Genomic DNA, 19,284 nt, shown 5'->3' on the forward strand with positions numbered 1-19,284 from the left:
ATTCAACTTCTATGGCACCCAAGAACATGAAACATGTTTCATTCTCTTGAGAAATGTCCAATCTTTGAAACTAATACTAAAGTTTGCGCCTTCTCCCCAAAATAGTGGGAGAAGATGAGGCAAACTTCAGATTTTTGTTTTTTCTATTGAAATTCGGGGGTCGAGCCCCCCAAACCCCCTTCCTCGGTCCGGCGTTCTGAATTGTACACGGTTGCATGCGCTTATGTTTTAGCTGCAAAACAAAATTTATCAGAAGTAGATTGCTCCCATAGTGCCAGAGTTAACAATTTTCTGTTCCCATGCAGAGTTCCATAACGATACCTTTAAATAAAAAAAATTAAAAAGTCAATGAAGACGAACTTCCCTGACATTTCCCTGACCTTTTTTGACACCTCAAATTCCCTGACTTTTCCCGGTTTTCCAGGTTTTCCAGGTCTGTCGCCACCCTGAAAGAACTTTGTACAATACTACTGCAACAACACTGATCACTAGGACTCGGAAGTTGAAGACCTATAAATTGCCAAAAAAAAAAAAGACCTATAAAAAGACCTAAAAATATATAAAAAAGAAACTAAAAAGGAAAAAAGGACGTATAAATGTGATCCGAATTAATTAATAACTTCGGTTTTAATTACATATTTAATGAATAAATAATAAAACATTCTGGTGGTATGGAACACAAAGTGCGAAAAAATTATATGAATGAAATGCATCTTCTTTCAGTCAAAAATGTTTTTCTCTCGTTTCAGGGATGGTTCAAATATATTTCTTTTTTTTATTTCTTTACTACAGAAAGAATGTTCAAGAGGTGATGAACTGATGATGATTCGAATTGAGAATGGGCAGTTAAAACGTAGTCGAAAGAAGGTGAAGTTGCAAAAAAAAAGCAGTTAAGACCTAAAAAAAAAGGCTAAAAAAGGACCAATAAGCCAAAAAACGTCGAAAAAGGCAAAAAAGGACAAATAAAACTCATCTTTTTCTGGCCTACAATGACCCAAAATGAACATATATTATGATGGGCCTCATCTTCGGACACTAGGAAAAAATTATTTTTCCTCAACTTCCGAGCCCTACTGACCACAGATACCCTCCGAAATCAGAATTCTCTGTTTTTACTATCCGGATTCCGGATTTGGCCATTCCTAGTCTGCAGGGAAGTATTCACCGCATATATACAGTATATGTGTAACGTACACACCCATAATGTACCTTTAACTACCAAACCCCCCCCCCCCACCTCTTCAGTTCTGTAGGCGCGTTAATGTGGTGGGACAGAGGCGAGTTTCAATTTAATTATTCATTTCCTTTCGGTTCAACTGTCGACAAGAAGAGGTGGGGTGTTCGGTTTGCCAATTAAAAATTGAAGGCACTTCTGATGAGCACAGTTTTCCTTTTATAGTCCTGACAGCTTGATGTCTATGAAGCTGGTGGCACACGAAAAGGTACAGTCACCGGCAATAATAAATGGGACGCCCAGATCCTGAAATATTGGCTTCCCTGCGACGCGTTGTGTGTTGCCTAACTCTACGTCGATAGCAGAACTCCCATTTGAAGTTGGCTCATTGCCGTAGAGGCAAACATATCGCATTGCAGGGAAGCCGATATTTAAGGATCTGGGCGTCCCATATTTTATTGTTGGTGACTGTACATTGATTCAAGTTAAGTTCAAGAAAAAAAAGGTGAAGTTTCCAGTTGCGTGGGTTGGTACGGACCACATTTACGATCTCTGACAGTTTTTATATGTAACTAGCGGATTACCCGGAGTTGCTCGGGTATTTATTTATCCCAATCTCCTATTAGACAGGATAATAATGAATTCTAACTATAGTGTAAAATGTAACTAATTTTGTTTACAGGTATTTAAAAGTATAGGTAAATTATACAAATTATAAAGTAAAATCTTTTACAAATTCACTATAATATTAATTTTACTCAAAACTTGATTATAAACAACATTTTTAGTTTCACCTCCAGGAGCAAGAATAAATACATTGAACGGCATTGGGAGTGTCCCCTATTCATCTTAGCGATCCCGAAAACTATGGATTCCACACTAATATCGGTAGTTTTCGATTATTTTTACATGTCACCCCCAAGGTATTTTTCCAGGGAGGCAAACAAGGCACATATTCCCCAAAAATAGTGTTGTTCCCTAAAAAAATATTGCTTACTTTTGAATTTATGGTGTTCATGCAATAATTAACACATATTATTGTGGCTAGAATGCAATTATGTGTGTGAGATACAAAATTTTTGGTTGACTTTCATTTTCCAGGGGGGGGGGGGTGCCAGGGGTCTTGCCCCCACAGTATTTCTTTTCAGATTGTAAGTGATATTTGTACCAAGTTTGGTTGAAATTGCTCCAGGCGTTCGAGAGTTATGCAGCAACAAACATACACACATACATACATTTTATATATTAGATTCGATTTTTGTTATTTAGCATCGTTTTCTGCCAATTTGGCGAACCGCGACGATGAGGATGACGTGGTATGATGAAATTGATGAAACGACACTCGCAAAGAACACGCACGTACGTCGGGATTCAAACCAGAGACGCCTCGCGTCGTAGCGCGCTGTGCTAACCACTCCGCCACAGAGTCGGCACCAGTTTTTAGAGGTGATGTAATCAGCACCATGCTGTGGTCACGCAAGAAAAATTAAAGTTAGCAAAATAACATTGCAACAATGATGAATGCGCACCTGCACAGGCAGCAAAACAAAGGGCTGTCTGCCCTCTACGCACTAACACTATCGTCTATTACTACATTGGTTATCTTAACTTTCTAAGCCACTCACGTAGACGAGGATGAGTACGGGGCATTCCCGATGGCGTATTGGTAGCGTCGTCGCTTTGTAATCAAGGGGTCCCCGGTGGAGGCACATAGTGGTGTGGAACCCAATTTAAACTGCAGTTATCCCAATTAGCCTTAGTGAATAAACTGGACTTAAAACCCAACCCAATCAATCAACCAAGGAATCGAACGTCATAGGACCTGCTTCATTTAGCGTTACACTAACCACTCTGCCACGGAGATCTGCTTCTTCCTCAGTTTTCTACCATGCTAGAACTTATTTTATTTTGTATTTTGACGTATTTTACATTACATCCCTTTTGTACAGTAACGGACACGTCTGGGTTGTGGCGATTCCATTGAAAGTTCATATGAAATTGTTACAACCCAGTAGTGACCGTGACTGTACCTCTTTAGGACGAATGCAGATGAAACTGATGAAGCAAAAACGCTACTGAACATGCCTATGACCATGCCGGGACTCGAAACCTAGACTCTTCGGCAAGATTACTCACTCAAGATGTAAGAAACGTGCTAGAGTAGAAATGCTGACTTCAATTTCAAAAAATTACAAAGGTGAAATGAAAGAGACTAAGATCAGGAATTCTATCTTGTAGCTCGGTTTCCGATATATAAGATGAAGTGAAATCATAACTTCACAAGATCCTTGGAATGTTGCAATAATATCCTTCAAGAGCTATAGATGTTGTGTTTCTGGAATCGTGACTTGCATTCAACGATGGGACCAGTTTTCTGCAGATTGATGATCATACCGAAGATTGACTGGATGATAACAAAATGTCTTCGATCCATTTGAGTATTGTATTTTTTTTTTCAAACTTGATAATTGAAAGAAACTTTTAAACCATCAAACAGGTTCTACCCAACAGGTAGATGCCAGTCCTAAGACTGGATAAAGAATGAAGGGAAGGTTTGTAAAATGACAAGTAACAATTTACCTCATTACCCATCATATACGAGTAGGTACGCAATTTCCACGTCACCAGCAAGGTAGGTATTACCTCGACCCATGTTGTCTGTCCCCTGTACTCATATGCTTGCACGCATATTCCATGTATGCAACGCCCCCTACACCCAATTCCACAATGTTCGGATATGTTGCCAGTGCAGGTTACACTTACGGCGATTGATTGATTTTACTTCGCTTTTCTGCCACTTTTGGCTAATTGCGAAAATGGGTATGAGTGATGATATTGATGAATGGACACTCACAAACACCCATGCCGGAATTCGAACCCGGGACCCCTGCCGTCGTAGCGCGATGTGCTAACCACTCTGTCACGGGGGTCGGCTTATGGCACCACGGAACAACAACCAACAATATTAGTTCCAGTATTCTGCTAGATACATTGTAATTCAAATTTCTTCACTGGCTGACATTTACAAAGTATGCCGGTAAAGACAGGATCTCTGTTGGAAAATTTTGAAGCAAGTTCATATAACGTGTAATTACGCACTGGAAATTTTTACCCAGAATGCAAATTTTGCCCTCAGTTTCGCCAAGTTAACATGGCGTCCGCTTTTCTGCCATACTGAAATGGGTGAATCAGCCGTCCCTGCTTTGACTATTAAACAGGGGACCAAAAAAGGTGACTTCACTAGGCCAGTGTGGAGGACACAGACTGGCCAACATGCGAAACCTGAGTCACTGGTTATACACGAAGGGGAAAAGACCTTCAAAATAGCAACGAGGTTACTGGCACAGCCAGGCGATCATGCCGAAACACCAGACAAAAGTGCACCTCGTCAACGCTGCCATCTGTTGTTTGCGTAACATCCGGAGAAAACGTGATTTTTATTGAACGATTGCTGGACGCACAAAGCAAGGCGAGATACATTGTGATAAGTGTTTCATACTAGTGTCACGTTTCCACTGATGACAGCTCTTGCACTGAACGTGCATGCAATGAAAAGAATCGTACATGCCTCTCGAGGTAGCACGTATCTTCGGCAGTTTTGCCAGCTCCTGGACGTGGAAACAACTAGATGTGCAGGTCATGAAATGACCCTAGAAGTGTTGTAAAAAATAGTTAGATCCTGGTATAAACCTCAAAAACACTTGTTAAGATTTTCAACCGTGATTTGCAATTAGTGTTGCAGATGTCCTGTATTACAGTTTGTTTTGATGTCATGTAAAGTTTATATTTTAATTTATGTAATCAGTTGCGGCGATTGTGTCAACCGACGGGGCAAGGACAGTTTACTTTCTTTTGGTACACAAGGCTTGTGGGGGCAAAAAGTGGGGACAATCTCCCCACGTATCCTAATCGCCGCCATTGAATATCATATACAACGTTGTATGTAGTGCGTCTCATAAATATTATTATTGGTAATGTATAGAAAGTTGATGTTCAGTGTATGTTCTGCACTGGCAAAGGAGAAATATGACAGGGGCGTGCCCAAAAACAAAATTGGGAGGGATATTGACAAAGGTCTACTACACACACACACACACATATTGTTGCAAATACTTCAGCAGCACTGAAAATTCCTAATATGTTTACGTACTGATATAGAAATCTTGAATTCTGCATTCTTTCTTTCTTCCATATGTGATTGTCTTTACCACTTGATGAATTAAAAAAGGCTTACCTTTTTAAGCAATTTTCGGCACTTCAGGACTTAATAGACAATCATTCGGAATTTCATGATCCCGAAATCAGAATCGCGACGGAGAGATTTTCTTAAACCAAAATTACACGACCCCACATAGCACTAGTGATTTGCAAAAAAAATTAAATATATGATATATTTCCCTTTCACTTGCAGTGAAAACTCGATTTTTTTTTCATTTAATTTTCTAGTGCCAGTGTACTTTCCAGCTATATTCTAATTATTTGTGCGAGGTTAAAGTTAAGAAAAAATTTCGTTATATCAATGTGCAGTCAACTATTTACACAAAGAACAGATTTGTAGCAATATCGCTAATATAAGTGGACCAAGGACACAAATTTTGGGAGGGCTTGAAGCCCCAACAAACCCCTCTCGGCACGCTCTTGAAATGTGACAATCCTGTTTGGTGGAACAGAAACATGAAATTATGTAAGGTTACAGGCAGTGCACGTACGTCATGTTACACGACTCAAGGTTACTTACATGAAAATGGCACTTACTAATCATTGAAATGTAAATGCTGTCTGGAGGAAACCGTATATTATCTCCTGCCATTGTTGAGCACGAGACCCATTGTTACACCTACATACCACGAAATATAGAACAATGCCCTCTTCTAGCGAAGTCCTATTGTACATTGTCCTACAAGCATAGAACAAGCATAGCATTTTTCAAGAAAGAAACGCCAGAGCTTCGGTACGTACTAAATAATAATCTATTTCGAAGAATTTAGATGCATGGTGCACTTTAAAAGATTTTTTCGAAATAAAGGAACTAATTCATAAGCTGAAATTTGGTAGATAACACCTTTGTAACATTAATAACAACACCAAAAGTCCCCGGCGATCAGCCGTACGCTAAGTACGTCATATTGAAAAATGGCGGTAAATTAAAGTTTTCACGAAATATATTCTATATATAATTCATAACAAGATGAAATTTGATGCATAGCTTCTTTATAACATTAATAATAACATATCAAAAGTAGTTAGTGTACGGGTGATTATCGGCAACTTTTGGTATGTTGTTATTAATGTTACAAAGATGTTATATTCCAAATTTCAGCTTGTTATGAATTAGTTCCTTTATTTTTCTTATATTGACTGCACTTAATTGTAGAAACTTGAACCTGCTGAATGCAAAATCGCATTTAGAAATTTGTTTAAAACTCTTTGAATGCCAGATGGCAAATTTTGTGTTCGAACCATACTTTCAACTACTACAATAAGAATTACAAAGCTAATTTTCAATTCACCTCACAACCTTACTTTCAACTACTACAATAAGAATTATAAAGCTAATTTTCAATTCACCTCACAACCTCAAATATATTTCAGTTTGTGATAACCAACGACATGTATTGAGTAGGGTGCGGATTTTTTTGTCTTGTTTTTTCTTCTTTGCATCAAAACCCAGACTTTAATTTTAATCTTAAATTCTTTTCGTGATGTTTCGAGCCTAGTAATGCATCCATAGTATCTAGAATGCCTTTTAAACTATTTCGGAGTCACTGTAAAACGTCTATGATTTGGCGACCTTGCTCTATAAGGTAACTTCTTTTTTGTGTTCAACTGAGAGCTTGGCTGGAATTCAAAATCGCAAGGGATGTCAGATCCTGGTAACTTACGTGTTTTGACGCCAACCAAATGCATATGCCAGTCGCGAGCTCGTACGAGTCTCAAGTTGTTTTGCTGAGAGAGGTAAGTGGTTTTAAAATCTGTCGAGATATCGTGTCATTCTCGAGTCGGGCAGTTGCCAAATGCCTAAGGTCGAAATGTCTAGACAACTAGTGGAAGACAGATGTTGTGTAAGAAGCTTGATTTGTCAACACACTTGAGTAAGCTACCAGCACAAGATATGGTGGGACAGGGAGGGGTATGTCCCGCTTACACAACATATTTTACAAATAGATTATAACTGCGTCCGCAGTAGCTATACCATTACCGGTACTACTTCTGGAACTTTGTTAATCATTCAAATCTTACTAACCGAATAACAACTGGACACAAGCGGCATGACGATACTTGAACTAAGATGTCGGTTGCATGCGAATGTATAACAAGTTTTTTTTAATTTTGCAGATTCCTTGCAATACTTTACCCAATTGACTGAAATGGTGAATTAAGGTTTGCTGAGTAACCCAATGATAAACTTATTTCCTTTATTTTACTTCGCTTTTTATGCCACTTTTTTGCTAATTTGCAAAGATGGGGATGAGTGATGATATGATGAAATTGATGAATGGACACTCACAAACATCCATACCGGAATTCGAACCCGGGAACCCTGGCGTCGTAGCGCGATGTGTTAACCACTCCGCCACGGGGGCTGGCAGGTGATAAACTTGGCTCAATTCTAAGCGAACCTTGAAACAAGTCACAATAAAAGGGGGCGTTGTTAATGGGAGCATTGGGAGGCACTGCCCGCATGAAAATGTTAAAATAATTTTACTTCATTTTTTAAAAAAGAAACCTCCAAAATATTATCACTTTTAGAAAAGATCGCAATTGGTTACAGTTATTGTGCTAATTGGGATACAGACTAAGTTAAATATAAATACAATAATATGCATCTTGTAAGTGTTCTAAAAATTTTAATTTCATAGATGGACCTGCGACTCCAAATTTCGGTTGACGTTGTATAAACTCATTGAAATACTCTCATGTTCACATGATATATAGTATTAGGAAGAAATGCATTTTTCATTCCTTTTTCGTAAACCAAGTGCATATGCTTCACAGTGCTTGCTATCTTTTCAATTAAGGTTTTCCGGGTTTATTCAATGGAAAAATTAATGTATCGTATACACGTGTGGGAAGTCAACTGGATCAAATTTATTTTAAGAGTACCGGGTGTTTCAAAAAGTCGCCTTTGATAGGTTATAAGGTGAAAGATGTAAGACATTTACACAGACTTTTCTGTGTTATGTGTTTTAATAATTTTGATTTGTCAGTTTACTGCATATAGGAAATTCTTGAAATTAGTAGCTCATGTCAAAGTTTATTTTTCTTTCCAGAATGCCAATTCTCGAAGAAAAATGTATTTAAAAAATGTCGCAGGGTCATATTTCGAAGCTCAGTGGCAGGTGCCATATTAATCTGTGGTTTCAAACAATATGGGCCACGTGCACCATTATAAGTGAGGTGAAAATTCGACCCCTTAGTGGAATACAATCTTGGTTGGCAACACTAGCTGTCTAGAATTTTGTCTTCAGGTGCAACAAAAGGTCCAGTACTGACCATACAATCGGATGATAAATCATATTTTTGCCATGAAAATTTACTTTCCCCTGTAAATTTAGTTGCACATGACAACTCTAAAACCCTATAGCATTGATGAACATACGGTTGCGCGACTTTTGAAATACTGTGTATCAAGGTGGATTCATTTAAATCAGATGATTTTTTTAAAATCACTTTCAAGGAACAATTTATACAATAATGAACATAAAGATTTTGTAGATATTAGATTCACTTTTGGTGAAAGTACATTAATCTCTTAATCATTTAATAAGTTTTAATAGGCTCTAAGAAAGAAAAAAGGATACAAAATACCATAGAAAGTATTTCTATGAAACAGCATATATCTTTATGTATGGCGCCAGAAAACACACAAGTAATTTTAAGCATGTTTCTTAAAAAATAAAAATACAGTAGAGCGTCGATTATCCGAAGTAATTGGGGGACATGGGTGTTCGGAAAACTGGTTTGTTCGGATAATCGAACTGTACATGTTTATTTGCCAAAAAGAAGTACTGTACAGTAAATTTATTCATAAAAACAGGCATCTCTTTAAGTATGTATTACAAAGTAACGTACAAAGGCAACTTTAGTAGGAATATATAGTATGTGGTACAGTTTATTAAACAAAAATATGTACATATTACATACGCATTTTGCATGAACAATACACACAGTACACAAAATTAACGTACTTTTTTCATTACAGATATCTGAAAGTGAGCGAGTACACAGTTCGGTTAGGCGGTCGTTCGGTTGACCGACGTTCGGATAATCGACGCTCTACTGTATATATAAATAAAAATCATTTTTAATATATAAATAAAAAATCATTTTTTTAATATAAAAATCATGATTTTTATCCACCCTGCTGTGTATTATTCTTTAGAAAGAGGTCTCCTCGTGACACCATCGTTCTCGATGAATATTCTGGACGGATCCACCTATATACCTTTGCTATAATTCTATTAACCTTGACCATGTGTTCTAAATTCACAAAAACCCAGATTTATTTGCTGTGTTCTGCCCAAAGACGGTATGCAGTCTTTTTGGTTCTGCCCTTGCACAAACTGCATTAACCTTGAAAGGAACAGACACAAAGAACAACATGCGTAAGAAAAATCCACCTATCAAGCACCATATGGAGCAAAATACTGGTAAACATCATGCATAGGCTTTCCTTCGAGCCAGACAGTCACCACTACTGATTTGCTTTGGTCAAGGTCAATGGTTTTCTGCCATTTTTTTTTTCCATGTTCGCTTGCAGTTGAATGGCGCCAGCAACACATTAAAAAAAGGGACAAATAATTTTATGGTCAATTCTCCTTTAGCACGCATGTTAAAGAATAAGAATTGCTTCCAAAAGTTTTTTTTAAGAGACTGCATTAAAGCCAGCAAAACACGTGTCAAATCCTCGTGAGACTTTACGAGTGTCAAGGGTAAAGAAAAATACGACAATGCCTTTTAAACTCAGTTTTTCGTACCAGACCTGGCAACTGTTTGTGGTTTCTTACAATTACACTTCGCTCCTAGTAAACAAAAGAACGACCATAAACTCTTACGATCTTTTCACCATGGCAGTTGTTTCAGAAAAGTAATTTCAATTCATTTTTTGTTAAGTTGCATGACGTGTTACAAACACATAAGCTAGGTATACAATAGCATTTAAAATCTATCCAGTTTCCATTGTCAACTACTCTCTTGATCTCGTCTGGAAGAATTCGTTGAAAGTTTCGAGATATCGACTTTTGCAGCTGATCCATGTGACGAAGGACTCTGAAGAGTACGTAAGTGAAGTGATTCCTATCTGGTGTCCAAATAGCGTTCACAGCTGAGCTCTTTAGGGTATTGCTCAGAAAAAACATGAGAAAAGTAGTACCCTTATAGGACGATCATGTCCGCCTGGGTATATAGTTAAGAGTCCAGATTCGAACGCCATTCGTTATCTTCGACAGCTCGGCAGGAAGCCGGCCGGACCCGTGTCTGGTTTCGAGCCAGCACCTGTTTATCTGAAAAGCGCTGTTGCCACTTTTACCAGCAGTGTTTAGACATCCATTTAATCACTGCGACTTTATACTCCCAAGGTCTCCACATTGTATTAAAAAATAGCGCAACACAATAATACTACCTAGCAAAGATAACGCAACCTCGCGTTAAGAAATCTCTAAAGAAACTGAATTGGCAAAATCTCATTTACTCCACGTGAACTTGACAAAAGCTGTCAGTTCCTAAAACGGACGCTATTGGTGGGAAAGGTTTCAGTGGAGGATTTACTGGGCTCCACGTGGATTTGACATTGTTGTCAAAATTGAAACTGATCTTTCGGAACTTTTTTTTTTGTTAAGTGGTTTTCGAATCAGGACTCGAACTTTACATGTCCGTCGTTTAGTTCTGTGTCAAAACAAACATTGGTGAACTGATCCACCTACCAAACAGCAGCCCAATGCAACATAAGCCAACTCAATCGGTCCCACTACACCTGACCCTGAGACACAATCGATCAAAAGTTACCCTCAATATCTCAAAAACCGGCAAATGTAAAAATCTAAAATTTTCTCGAACTGAAGACCTAGGAAATTCATGTGTAACGCTACATAAATTATTTTGATTGCTTCTTCCGCCTGTCTATGGGAATCAATCAATCACAAATCAACAATTGAAATAAGCCTAACCTTCTATATCCCTGAAGTTTGGCTTGAGTTTGTTTGTAACTCAACTTGATTCACAGAAAAGCTAATCAGGACTGATTCCTCGGTTAGAATACGGCGACTTTACCACTACGCCATCGCGGAGACCCCGACATCTCAGAAGTAAAATTTACAAATCAATATTATTTCTGCGTTGGTAAAAGAAGGAAAACCTGTATTTTGTCAACCGACTTATGGAACACCTTGTATTACGATTGTTATAGGCCTTACACCTACCCGGCCCTGCTTATGGAACAGGCTGTACATGATGTTTACTTTAATCAGGCAACCGCTAAGAATTTATCTGTGAATACCCAATGATAGTACGCATTCCCTATTTACTGAAAAGTTACCAATCCTTGACAAGCAAGCGCTAACTTGACTCGACAGTCATTATATCTGTCCACTTCAAAGACTGGCTATTGACACCAATGGAATTACAGGCGAAACTTAGAGAACCATCTTCGATCGTGGGCAATTTGTTTAGACAACAGTACCCTTGTTAGCACAATGAACAAGTAGCTGTTCAATTAGGCGTTCTCGCGAGGTCATCGACACCAAATATTACTACACAAGAACCGTAACACTAATTACCAGTAGCCACTTGCAAATTAAATCTCTAATTTTCAGCGCTAAAGGTGACGAGTTCCGGAAATTGCATACTAGTTGCCCCGTGAATACATTACACTTCAAGAAGCAAAAAGTAATAAGTGCACCTGTTTACATATTCTAGAGAAAGCTGACTACTTTTTCTGCATCTGGAAAGAATAGATAGTTGTCGACTATTGGCAACCACTGTCGGTTGAGCAGAAAGTGAAAGTATTAAAAATAGTGAACCGCAAGCTTTCTCACTTTGGGGCAGGTGCAGCCTGCCAGCCAGTTCTTCCTGCCCCGCCAACAACAGAAAAACTTTGTTTTTAATTGGTTGACTTATTTAACTTCGCTTTTCTGCTACTTTTTGGGCTAATCGCGAATATGAGGATGAAGGGACGTTCACAAACATATATGGACGGCAGAACCCGAGCCCCACAGGCTTCTATTAAAATATGCCATTGAAACTGAAGATACTGCTTCATTTTACTTGCTACGATCACAACAATCACATGTTCTGTAATTGAAACGAACAAATATTGTTGAAGGCAGGCCAATCACATATGATGTGTTTTACAAAAGTAGGGTGACGAGACGTCCTGATTTTCGCAGGACAGTCTTTTTTTTTCTTTTTTTTCTCTTTAGGGTCATGTCCTACGGTCTGCGATGTTACTCCAAAAAAACCGAACATGTCCTATTTTTCAACAGCGTCATGAGAAATGTCCTGCAAAACACCCAGACGAATTCTTTACCTGTGTGAAACTGTTATCGTCTATTAAATTAATAGCATTGTTAGTTTGCAAAGAAATACTTGTATATCTAAAATTGTTCACGCTCCCTTTGATAGCGGCCTGTGTCTTACTGTAAAGCTTATAGCTACGGCTCGGAAGTTGAGGCAAAATCCTTTTTTTCCCTAGTGTCCAAAGACGAGGCCCAACATAATACCTGTATACGTTCATTTTGGTCACTATAGGCCAGAAAAATGTGGGTTTTATTTGTCCTTTTTTGCTTTTTTCGGCGTTTTTTTGGCTTATTGGTCCTTTTTTTAGCCTTTTTCAGGTCTTAACGGCTTTTTTTTCAACTTCACCTTCTTTCGACTAGGTTTTTACTGACCATTCTCAATTCGAATCATCATCAGTTCATCACCTCTTAAAGATCCTTTCTGTACTAAAGAAATAAAAAAAAATAATAAATAAATATATTTGAACCATCCCTGAAACGAGAGAAAAACATTTTTGGACGACTGAAGCAGGTACGGTACAAGGTCCTACCTTTGAGCGGGCGCGACTGCGCAAAATTTACGCCAAAAGTAGTTTTCTTTAATTTTCTTGAGTTTCCTTCGAATTCGTCGACCTATGCTTTTTATGTATTCCTCAAAGAGGTATTTTGTGTTTCATATTAGCAGTCATTGTTACTAATCCATATGTTATACTCTGTCAATTGTTGATTATTTCAGATCAGAACACCATGTCGTAAAGTTTGGCTTCGCGCCTGCTCCTGTTATGTAATTTTTTCGTCCGGTCATTGTTGAAAATGAGTCGACAAAACGTAGACGTGAGCGAAATTCAGCGTATCCTTCAAGTTTCTGCTGATGAAGAAAGATCACATGAATTGGACAGTGATAGTGACTTAAGTGACGAATATATAGAAGTCAATCAATATGACAGTGAATCATTTAGTATCATTCATTATGAGCAAGGAATTTTATAATATAAACGTAAATTTTTTTGGGCCTACATTTATTTATATCATATCTGAGGTTAATATAAATGAAACATGTTGAAATACAAGTTAGAATGCTGAAAATAATAAAAAAAATTACTTGTAACATTTAGGTTTTCAGCAGGAATATCTGTCGTAAAAAGTACGACATGCGCCTGCTGATGAAAAGCGTGAGGCGCTATAAATATGTAATAAGTTACGTACTGTATTTTTCTTTTTTTCAGCATTCTAACTTGTATTTCAATATGTTTCATTTATATTAACCTCAGATATGATATAAATAAATGTAGATCCCAAAAAATTTAAGTTTATATTATAAAAATCCTTGCTCATAATGAATGATACTAAATGACGTAAAAAATTAGTCACGCGCCCGCTAGAAGGTTAACCGTAACTTGTCTGGAAGGTCGCTCTGTAAGTGGCAACTTTATCTTATTTTGAAGCTTTGAGCACGGAGTATACGACCAGACAGCACGCGCCTGAAAAGATCTCAGAGTCAGATAAGGAGGTGCCGCATATAATATAATTAATATTAGAACTGAAGTTATTAATTAATTTGGCTCACATTTATACATCCTTTTTTCCGTTTTTAGGTCCTTTTTTATATATTTTTAGGTCTTTTTTTTGGCAATTTATAGGTCTTCACCTTCCGAGCCCTACTGATAGCTATTGCTTAGAAGCAGATATTGCATGCAGTCTGTTCATGGTATGATATGCAAGGTGTAGAGTGATGACTAAAAAAAGTATATGCAGGGGAGCTTTCAAAATTGAAAATAGCCCAATTCAGGGGATTTGCATGTGTGATGCATTGATGAGATGATTACTACAGCTGTGGCAAGAGAAATATATTCTCAGTATCGATTAATATTTTAATATTTCACAATGTATTAATGTTTTATGGTAAGAAAGGAAGGAAACAGCAAGCGACACTTATTTCTTTGCTTCGTTTGCATCATGGTACCGATATAATTGCATTAATCAGTTTATTAGTCCCCGAAAAAACGTAATGTAAATGTAAATCTCATTGTAAAATTTGCGCAAGTTTTGAAACTCTGGAGAGGCATGTTGTGCATGACAAAACTGAGAAATAATATGCACTGACCTCAAACCGTATACGCTAGACTTTCCAATCTGGTTAAAGCGAATACCTAAACACTAGAGAAATGGTTCTCAACCTTCGGGAAACCATGCCCCGGTATTTGTTTTAAAGTCAATGCCCTTAGCCCAAGAATTTTCCTCGTAAATACTTTTAGAGTATTTAAGTTTTTATGCATGAATTAACATCCCTACCTATGAAATTAAATATTGATAAATAAATTCTGGCATAATCGTACAGAGTAATAATAGATTACGTGTGTAGGATTGTTGACAAATATAAAAATATGGATGACGAAGTGGTAACGTCCTCTCCTTGTAATTAAGTGATCCCGGGTTCGATATCCGGTGGAGGCACATAGTGGCGCGGGTCCCACTTTAAACTGTAGGTCGAGTCCTGATAAGTATATTTGTGCATTAAAAAAATGGACTTAAAAACGAAAACTCGCAACTCAAATATGATATTGGGATTATGATAGTTGTCAACCATTTTCAGCAGAATCTCTCGCAGCTCAGTATTGATACGAGGGGACGGTATCGGGTCGCGGCCCGGCGGTTCAGAAATAATGCACAAGATTACTTTAGCATGTTGACTGATCTATCTTGAACTAAAGTGCCTCCATATGCTGGCTTTTTCAAATAAAAGCAGTCACGTCGTAAATCGCCAAAACACGGCCTCTTTTCACGATGTTGAAGGCAAATAACTGCATCAAAAAATTTGATAAAGCGAAAAGAACGTTGTGTTTAAATCTTAAAACACTGTTAAAACATTGTACGTATAGACACTTTATTATATCAACAAATTATAGGTTCAAACATGATGTCGGTTGGGCTCTCTTCTAGTGTCTAAATATAGCTCGTTGGAATGAAGCATTCACTGCGCATACGCGAACAACACACTGAGGCGACACGATGCACGGTATTGAGAAAACGGCACAGTGGGAGAGACACGTAAGCGACATGCGACACGTGCAGCTTGCCGCGTCTCTTCGGTTCGAAAGGTTGCATTGATTACTGAGGGTTCGCTTCCAAGCGACACGTGTCGCGTGTCTGTTCGGTGCGAATTTCTCCGTAAGAAGGGAAGCCCCCAGTGGTGGAGTGGTTGAACGGTAGGACGCCAGGAGTCCTGGGGTCGAATCCCTGCCTGAACATGAATGTTCTGTGCGAGTGTTCATTCATGAATTTAATCATATCATCACTCATATTCATTGTTGCAATTAGCCAAAAGTGACAAAGCGACGTTAAATAACAAATAAAATAAAATCAAGAAGAAAACATTAAATATAATTGTAATATTTCATGATACAGGTAAGCAGCACAACTTTTCCTTTGCCAAAGAAGGGAAGGGGTGTACTTGAACCTGTGCTCTTAGTTTTAGCTGCAATTCCACCCGTACGGATCCATGGATGTCCTTTTATTTTCAGAAAATCTGGTTACCCTATCCAAAAGAAACAATTCTCAACAGCAATGCTGACGAAAAAGCACAACAGCCGGTGAACATTGTAGATACACCCCCAGTACAGGAATGCTAAATCTGCTTCTCTTTCAGATTTAACATCAATGGTTTGCCTGTTGTATGCAAGATAGCGGTCTCGATATGACGACAGTTGTTCGGGGGTAAGACATGTAACACGCATGAGGGAGAAGTTCACAGCATTCTTGTTGGGAAATCTCATAGCAAGAGACCTGTAGGTCGACGAAGATGGAATAGCAGTAGATGTACCCCGAGAGAGATGGTCAAAAGTAAACTGATAATGGCCAGAATAGGAACAGATTGAAGGCACGTGTTGCTTAGGCAATAAACCTACGGGTTTAGGAATACCAAAGTTAGTTAATACTGATTCGATGGTGTGTGCCTATTTTCAATACGAAAGCTAGGTTTACTACATAATGATTATTAGGGAACGGATTTATATGTAATAAAAATGTGCTAAATATGTAAATACATATTTAGTTATTTTCACCAAAATATGGGGTTAAATATGGACTTCAAATTGTAAAAAAAAATACATTTTTCATACTATGAGACACTACACAGGCTCCATGTAATACAGTAAGCTTACATTGACATTAATTGTAAAACACAAAATGAGTTTCCATTATCTGTTTCCAAAACAATGAATGACATTAAAATGGATTTATATTGACTGAAATTGCGTTCAATATCGCAAGAAGTGAAGGGAGTGTGTTTCAAATTTATCAGTTATTCACAAGAAATTCACCCAACTCTTTCGGTCACACAGGGTTATGTAGTTATTGCGTGAATATGGAGTATATACTGAGAAATGTTCTGAAATATGGAAATAATGTTAAAAAAAAATAATTGTAAAATATGAGCCAAAACCTATGTAAACGTATAGAAAATAAAAACTACATTTTTAGAGTTAACATGGCATGATGCGCAAAGATAATACAAAATATAACTGAATCAGCTTCATACAAAAATATGTATTTACATATAAATCCGTTCCATGATGATTATCGTTTCTATTTATCCCAATTTGATCTGCAATATATTGGGATTAAAAACCAATAGGCATGTTCAGTCACAATGAACTAGCGCACAATGTTCGGCGGATTGAATACTTTCACTTTTCAAGAACAATATAAATATGTCAACTCTTGTCATTGATACTTTAGAAAAATATTTTAACAGTATTGATTGATTATTTTACTTCGCTTTTTTGGCTAATGCTGAAGATGACGATGAATAATGATAGGGACAATCACTCAGATGGAAAGAACTTAGGTCCCACAGATGCCAAAGCCTCATTAGTATGCAAAATGCAGTCCAGGGTGTACTACGTGGGAAAAGGTTGACATTTGGGTATCTTCCCAAAGGGTCGCCCTTACATGCACCCCAATATTTAAATATTAATCTATACCAACTAACAGCCGAAACCAGGGATGTGCTGTAGACTATAAGTTTACGCGTTGTGTACACGTAATCTGCACGAAGATTGCATTGGCTTATAGTTTTCATAGTTACTGTAGACAATGCAAACAACAGGGAAGAAAGACATCCCAGTGCTCTTTGAAAGAGAAAGTATTTTTTTTTTCAAACATGTCGATAATCTGGGCCTATATCCAACTTAAGACCATCCGACATAATCAAAGTTGTCAATTTTTCACTAACGAGAGGAAAAGGGACTACCAGAAGAAAAACAAATTACAGTCATAGGTAAAAACTTACATTATTTTTAACACTGACAAAATGGAAGGCTAAGATATATATATATATGTGTGTGTGTGTGTGTGTGTGTGTGTGTGTGTGTGTGTGTGTGTGTGTGTGTGTGTGTGTGTGTGTGTGTGTGTGTGTGTGTGTGTGTGTGTGTGTGTGTGTGTGTGTGTGTGTGTGTGTGTGTGTGTGTGTGTGTGTGTGTGTGTGTGTGTGTGTGTGTGTGTGTGTGTGTGTGTGTGTGTGTGTGTGTGTGTGTGTCTTTTAAGCAGATTTTTCCACGCGTGTGTGTAATGGTGGAAAATAGAAGTAAAACAAATCTTGTCATACGGACATTGCAGTTTGTGTGTGTGTGTGTGTGTGTGTGTGTCGTGACAAATTTATTTTGAAATTTAATGAATACCTAGTGAATTGGTCGAATGTAAATAAATACTCAAAACACTTATATCTGGACAGTGGAATACTCCACGCTTTCTATGTCCATCTGCTGACGTTGGTTGCTGCTTCCAGCACAATGCGAATGCCTTGCACGAAGAACGCCGGAAGTCATGTTGTCTACGTTGATTTACGTCATCGACGTATATTACATAGTTTTTACATAGTCTACACGTAGAATGTAGGCAATCGTTGTTTACACGCAGACGCACATCACTAGTCGAAGCATGCAACTTGCCTATTTTATACATGGACGAAAGTTATTGTTGGCAGATAAAAAAAATAATTAAAAGTTTATTTTTGTATTAATCTAGTTATTATAAGCGTACATTAACGAATGTGGCCACTTAAAAGATTTTTAATTTTCCATTGATAGTGTGTTTAATATTGATGAAGGTTTTGAAATTGGCCATTGGACGCATCACAACAGTACCAGAAACTTCTGCGTAAGTATTGTTAATATTTGTCCTTTTATTATTTCACCCCTATGATAGCGGCAACAATGAGAATGGAAGATGGATAGATCAAATGGGCGAAAGAAATTAAAAATGTCGGAAATATATTGTTACACGCCACACGCTCATTTTCATTATAATGGGTTTAACTAGAAGTTCAGGATAGCACGTCATCTGGTGTTTATCAGCTGTTCAAGATGTTCGCTTTCACACATGATTTTTTTCGTGGATTTTCGAGGATTTTACCCAACTTTTCAAAGGCAGATGATTTTTCTGCGAATTGTGATGTTATATCACTTGTGTTGCAACTGATTCAGATTTCCAGTTTTTCACTTGTAATTTGACTTGCCAACCATCCTGGTTTTCCGGACAAACTTCGTTACGAGCTACAGGAATGATGAGATTTAGTATTATATTTTTTATTTTCTTTTGGTGTGCATTTGCCGAGCGAAG

The 19,284-nt window shown here is 37.7% G+C and overlaps 1 protein-coding gene across 33 annotated transcripts in view; it reads right to left on the reverse strand.

Moving 5' to 3' along the window:
* LOC146000484 (uncharacterized) overlaps positions 1–19,284 on the reverse strand; it is a 349,277-nt gene that overhangs the window by 143,659 nt on the left and 186,334 nt on the right. The window lies entirely within an intron of this gene.

This window comes from Lepisma saccharinum, chromosome 16 (genome assembly GCF_977018435.1).
Source record: "Lepisma saccharinum chromosome 16, izLepSacc3.1, whole genome shotgun sequence".
NCBI classification, from domain to species: domain Eukaryota; kingdom Metazoa; phylum Arthropoda; class Insecta; order Zygentoma; family Lepismatidae; genus Lepisma; species Lepisma saccharinum.